Source organism: Delphinus delphis, chromosome 11 (assembly GCF_949987515.2).
Source record: "Delphinus delphis chromosome 11, mDelDel1.2, whole genome shotgun sequence".
Lineage (NCBI taxonomy): Eukaryota > Metazoa > Chordata > Mammalia > Artiodactyla > Delphinidae > Delphinus > Delphinus delphis.
Genome location: NC_082693.1, coordinates 7561010 through 7567776, shown reverse-complemented (window position 1 = coordinate 7567776; position 6767 = coordinate 7561010). Strand labels below are relative to the sequence as shown.

The 6767-nt window shown below is 44.5% G+C and overlaps 1 pseudogene; it reads right to left on the bottom strand.

The window, feature by feature from the left end:
- Window positions 1-5505: 5505 nt before the first annotated feature.
- LOC132433483 (acylphosphatase-1 pseudogene) lies at window positions 5506-5810 on the bottom strand (annotated as a pseudogene).
- Window positions 5811-6767: the final 957 nt, after the last annotated feature.

Here is a 6767-nt window from a genome sequence, read left to right as displayed (position 1 = left end):
TCTTCAGGTCTTTGGTCAAAAGGCACTTCCTCAGACCCATTCCTTCCCCCACCTGCCATTGAATATGCCAGTCCCCTCCCCATTTCTTACTACATATTTTCTTCATAAGATTTATCACTGTCTGGCATTTTATTACACATCCACGCATTTTCTTGTCTATCCCTTCCCTAGAGTATAACTCCAGGAAGGCAGGACCATTGCCCACGTCGTTCACTGTGAGGTCTCCAGCACCTGGAGCAGGGCTCGGACACGGTAGGTGCTCAGGAAATAACAAATATTCTCTCAAGTACTCTGAGGCTACGTGCTAGTTTCTCCTGAGCCCTAGGACCCGCTTCTCCCTTAGTCCCGCCCAACCGTGAGTCACCACCCACCTCTACCCGAGCCCAGCTCGGAAGCTCCTCCTCCCGCCTGCCAGCCACAGGGACAGCGCTGCGCACCCACCACCGGGACCGGGCAACGGCGGTTGGGCCCGGCGACTCCGCTCAACCGCCCATCTCCGGGCTCACCCACGCCTCTCCGCTGGTCCCAGGAGGCCACGCCCGGGGGTGACAGCGATGCCGCCACTGCGCTTCCGCCCGCCCGGCTGCGCGGCCGTTAGGTCCCCCGCGCAGCTACGAGATGCCCAGGATTCTGTTTTGAACGATCCGTTGATGTGGGAGGAAAACGTGACTCGTGGGTCCGGCTGCCTCCGTTAAGCAGGACGCAGGCAGCCACCCCTGGCGTGAGCAGGGCTCGCGCTCTTGAGTCCCCACAACCGCTGCCCCAGTCCTACTCTTCACCTTCGCGCCAAACTGACCGGCCGGGCCGCAGCCCACCTCGCTCCCACCCGACGCCCAGGCATCTTCGAGAAGAGAGCGGGGAACGCTTTACGGGGAAACGACTCTGGGCCCCACCATCCTTGATGCCGCCGTTAAGAGGGTGTTAACATTTCTGCTTTAAGAGATACCGGTTCCCTCTCAGCGCCTCCGCGCCCCGGGGGTGTTGCCCTCAGACAACTCTGCGGGGTGGGCCGGGGTCGAGGCTGAGAAGGCAGAGGGCAATTTCTAGTGGTTCTTTTGGACCCGGTGGCTCTTTTCTAATGAAAAGCCCCAAATGTCTTTCCTTCCACCTCCTGGAAAGGACTCTTTAAAATTTGGGGTTAGGAGTAATAAAGGTCGTCCCACGCTGCCTCGTGGGTGCTGTCCGGGGAGTGGTTGGTGGGCAAGAGAGGGACCGGTGCTTTGGAGATTGTTCTCCCCTTTGTCCCCTACTAACTTGGAATTATTTAGAGCCTCATAGTGATAGCATGGCCTTTCAGCAAGGGCTGAGTCAGTAGTGACAAGGTTTTTTTTTAAAATGTCTGCATTACACTTCTCAAAAGGGAATATTCCCAGTGAGCAATAAACTCAGGAAAAAGGTGTGCATCTGAATTGGTCATATCAGGGAACTCCAAATTAAAACCACAGGAGATGCTACCATACACCCACTAGGATGGTTAAAATGAAGGAGGAGGAAAAGGAAAGAGAGAGAGAATGCCAAATACGGGAGGCCAGAACTTTCATACGTGGTTAATGGGGGTACAAGTTGATAAACTGGCGCACTTTGGAAAATATTTAGCAATATTTATTAAAACAGAACATGTGTATATAATGGAATGTTACTCAGCCATAAAAAAGAATGAAACAATGCCATTTGCAGCAACATGGATGGACCTGGAGATTATCATATGAAGTGAGGTAAGTCAGAGAAGGATAAATATTATATGATATCACTTATATGTGGAATCTTAAAAAAATGATAGAAGTGAACTTGTTTACGAAACAGAAATAGACTCACAGACATAGGAAACAAACTATGGTTACCAAAGGGGAAGTGGGGAGGATAAATTAGGAGTTTAGGATTAACATATACACACTACTATATATAAAATAAACAACAAGGACCTACTGTATAGCACAGGGAACTATACTCAATATCTTGTAATAACCTATAATGGAAAAGAATCTAAAAAATATATGTATGCATACTGAATCACTGTGCTCTACACCAGAAACACAACATTCTTCAATAAGAAACACAACTATACTTCAGTAAAAATTATTTTAAAAAAACCAGACAGAACATATGCCTGCCCTATGACCCAACAATTCCACCCCTAGATATATACTCAGTAGAAATGCATACACACGTTCATCAAAAAATAGGTATTAGAATGTTCATCTCAGCAGTATTCATGACAATGCCAGACTGGAAATAATCCAAATGTCCTTTAAGAGAAGAATGGATAATTACATTGTGTTATATTCACACAGTGGAATATTATACAGCAATGAGAGTGAATGTGCTATAGCAACCTGCAATTATATGGATGCATCTCACAAAGTTGAGTGGAAGAAACCAGGTAGGTTCAAAAACAGGCAAAACTCAGCTGTGGTGTCATAAGTCTAAATCTGTGGTTGCCCTTGGGGGGTTGTGACTGGGAAGGGGCACCAGGACTTCCGGGGTGTGTGCTGTGATTTTGTCGGGGTGCTGTTAACTTTGTAAAAACAATAATCAAACTGAGCATTTTTCCATATGTGTTTTACTTAAAAATCTTTTTAGTTAAGAAAAAAAAGGGACTTCCCTGGTGGCGCAGTGGTTAAGAATCCACCTGCCAATGCAGGGGACACAGGTTTGAGCCCTGGTTCGGGAAGATCCCACATGCTGCAGAGCAACTAAGCCCTTGCGCCACAACTACTGAGCCTGCGCTCTAGAGCCCGTGTGCCACAACTACTGAGCCTGCGTGCTGCAACTACTGAAGCCCACACACCTAGAGCCTGTGCTCTGCAACAAGAGAAACTACCGCAATGAGAAGCCTGCGCACCATAACGAAGAGTAGCCCCCTCTTGCCGCAACTAGAGAAAGCCCGCGCGCAGCAACGAAGACCCAACAGATCCAAAAATAAATAAATAAAATAAATTTATTAAAAAAAGAAAAAAAAAGCCTTAACTATTATTAATTTGTCCAAGTTCTCCTCTATTCAATTCAACATACATTCATTTTATAGTCACTATATTAGTAAATAAGGCACTAGGAGGCACTGTGGAATCCTGGAATGATGTCTCTGCCTCCCAGGAGTTCATCATCTAGGAGGTGTTACAAATAAAAGTCATTGCTTGGGCGTAGTCTTTAATACTATACTGTTAGGGAAGTCCAAAATAATTCCCTTGGAAGAAAGTTGGGGAAAAGAATATGCATCTATGCAGAGTTTCTGAGTTAGAAGGGCTCTTAAGAGGCTCATGATTTCTCCGTGGGCAGGGACCAGGGTAATCAACTGTCTCACTTTCCCCAGGACTCAGGGGTTTCTCACAACAGGGGACTTTTAGCGCTAAACCCAAGGTAGTCTTGGGCAACCTGGTATGGATACACTCTAGCAGGGGCTGAGCCTGATTCATCTTTGAACTTGTTGAAGTTTCCAACATAAAGTCTGGGACATAGAATTGATTAATAAGCTCAATGAATATTTGTTGAAATGGGGGAAAATGTTAACAGAAATAAAGGCACCTGTTTATGTGATGCCAGTGGCTTTTTGGGAGCAGGAATTGTGCAAAATATGAGTTAGGGACAGGTTGAGGAGGGCTTTGAATGCCAAGCTGAATAGTGTGTTTTATATTTTACTGGTAGCCATGGAATGCTTTTGAACAAATACAGTGACATGAAAAAAAATCTGTGTTTCTCCTCATCAAATCTGGGTCACTGAACAGGACTAGATGGCCTAAGTAGGGTTGGCATAAGTCTACAAGTTGAGGTCCATGTAGAAGGTTATTAGGAGTCCAGAAAAAAAAGTTAAATAATAGACTTTCAGACCCTTAAGGGAACTAAGAGCTTCACTAATCTAATGCCTTCCTTATTTTTTAAAAAAATATATTTATTTATTTATTTGGCTGCATCGGGTCTTAGTTGTTGCATGCGGGATCTTTCATTGTGGCGCATGGGCTCCAGAGCGTGTGGGCTCTCTAGTTGTGGAGCACGGGCTCTAGAATGTGCGGGCTCAGTAGTTGTGGCCCGTGGGCTTAGTTGCCCCACGGCATATGGATCTTAGTTCTCAGACCAGGGATCAAACCTGCATCCCCTGCATCAGAAGGTGAATTGTTAACCACTGGACCACCAGGGAAGTCCCCTTCCTTATTTTTTAAATATCTTTTCATATTATAGTAGTTCCCTCTTATCCACGGGGGATACTTTCCAAGACCCTCAACGGATGCCTGAAACCGCAGATTGTACCCAACCCTATATATACTATGTTTTTTCTTATACATACATACATACACATGATAAAGATTAATTTATAAATTAGGCACAGTAAGAGATTAACAGCAGTAACTAACAATAAACTAGAACAGTTGTAACAACATACTGTAATAAAATGTATGTGAATGTGATACCATGACGGTACCCCTGATAGAGCAGCCTGCTGCCGAGTGAGTAATCAGCATCAATAAACCGGACCAAGGGATGATTCCCATCCCTGGCAAGACGAAATGGGATGGCTTGAGATTTCATGATGCTGCTTAGAGTGGTGCGCAATTTAAAACCTGTGGATTGTTTATTTCTCGAATTTTCCATGTAATATATTTTCAGACAGCGGTTGATCGTGGGTAACTGAAACCTCAGAAAGTGAAAGTGCTAAGAGGGTACTACTGTATATGTTCCTTTTACAAACTGTTTCTTCCATACCTTTTTCCCCCCTCCTTTCTTAAATGTTAATATTTATCTGTAATACTAATTTTAGTTTGCAATAAATGAAGGCCCAGTGGTAAGGTGACTTGTCCAAGTTCATTCGGCAGGTCCTGGCGTTTTTTCTGATTTTCCTGATGCCCAAGAGGCTATGACTCAGTGTCTCATGTTCTCACTCATCAAGATGCCAGTGGTTTATCTTTACTCACTGGAGGGCGTGGGCCTGTGGTGAGGAACAACAGCAGTTTTTTTTCCTTGAGATCTAGGTCTCTTCAGAGTTCTTTTTTTTTTTTTTTTTTTGCGGTACGCGGGCCTCTCACTGTTGTGGCCTCTCCCGTTGCGGAGCACAGGCTCCGGACGCGCAGGCCCTGCGGCCATGGCTCACGGGCCCAGCCGCTCCGCGGCATGTGGGATCTTCCCGGACCGGGGCACGAACCCGCGTCCCCTGCATCGGCAGGCGGATTCTCAACCACTGCGCCACCAGGGAAGCCTCACAGTTCTTTAAGTATATGAATTATTAACCTAAAAATAATATTGCATGTTTCCACATATTCATTTAACATTACTAAGAACAAAATGCCCTTTTCTCTCATAAACACAATTGTTTTTAAAGGTTCTAATGTGTTTTTGTTGATTAGAATTGTAGTTGTAATCCTCCCGTCATACATATAATATGCAGTAATAATCAAATATCTGATACTAAAATAACTTACTGATAAATTCTAATACTGAACACAGAATAGTTCTATCTCTACTAACAATAAAAAGCAAAACCACTTAGTTTATCTTGGAAAATTTAAATTCTGGCCATTATTTTACAAGTTAGGAATCTGAGTAGTCCAACTATGAGATGCCTTTCTCATTGTAGAAGTTTGCTCTGTCGACGTGCGTTTTGGGATCCCCTCTTTTTCCAACCATCCCTGCATATGACGCACTTTGGAGATGCAACCTTGAAATTGCCCTCATACTGTGCCCTGGTCAGTATTCTGGACCCAGCCTCCAAATTCCAGCTTTTGCCCCTCAGCCTGAGTATATTTGTGGAAAAACACCCCGTGTGCCTTCCCCCCAGTTTCATAACCCACTGATATCAGGGTGTCCCCTTCTCCCATGCTCATGCTCAAACCCTCCTCGCCCTCCTCTCACGCGGCGGGAACTACCCAGGCGACCACCACGCCAAAGGTTCCCCCAGCCGAGTAACCGACGCGCCGGAAGCCTAGACAATTCTTGAAAAAAATTTTAATATCCTCCCCCTCCCTGGCCCCACCCTCAATCCCACTTTGGCATAAGCAAGATATACCTTATTATGCTAGAATTATTTACAGCCTAGTAATAATTTTCCCATGGTACTTTTATTATTGCAAATACAGCTGCCTCTCGTTCCTCCTCTTATTTCTAAACTATGGCCATAACGATACTGAAGGGCTAGTATGATATACTCTCTTGTAAACTATCTGGCCTAGGAGATCCTGGAAAATCATAAAAAGATGGGATCACTTTGGACGAACAGAAGTTACCTGTTACTGAATCTTGACCCATAGCCCTTGCAGCTCTGCAGTGGGGACAGTTATAATACTGATGGGAAGTCCTTATTCTGGTCCCTCAATTTCAAAGCACAATTTTTAGACAGTGTTAGAGCTTTGCTGAAATGTAGCTGTAAGAAAAAGTCTGGACTAGGAAAGGAAAAAAAGGTCCATTTGTGCTGGGAAGCAAGGGAATTCCATAATTTACAGTATAGATGGCATCTCTCAACACTCTCAAATAGTCCTTCCTACCCTGGAATTGCAGATTGTAGGTTAAACACCTTATTTTTCATTCACTGGATGTAGAGGATATCTCTTCTCCAATTCCATCTATCTTTTCAATTTTCCTAGGAAGGTAGGTTGAGGGGAAATCTACTTTCAAATTTTAAATGCCTCAGGGTGTTAAGGAGAAAATGGTAGCATTTTCACAGATAGGTAGCTTCCTAGGTAGATCTGTGGGAGCAGATTTATCTTTCAATTTATGGCTGGAAAAACCCAGGTGGTGAGTGTGAAACATTTTTCCAGGATCATAAAATTGGCATATATACCTTT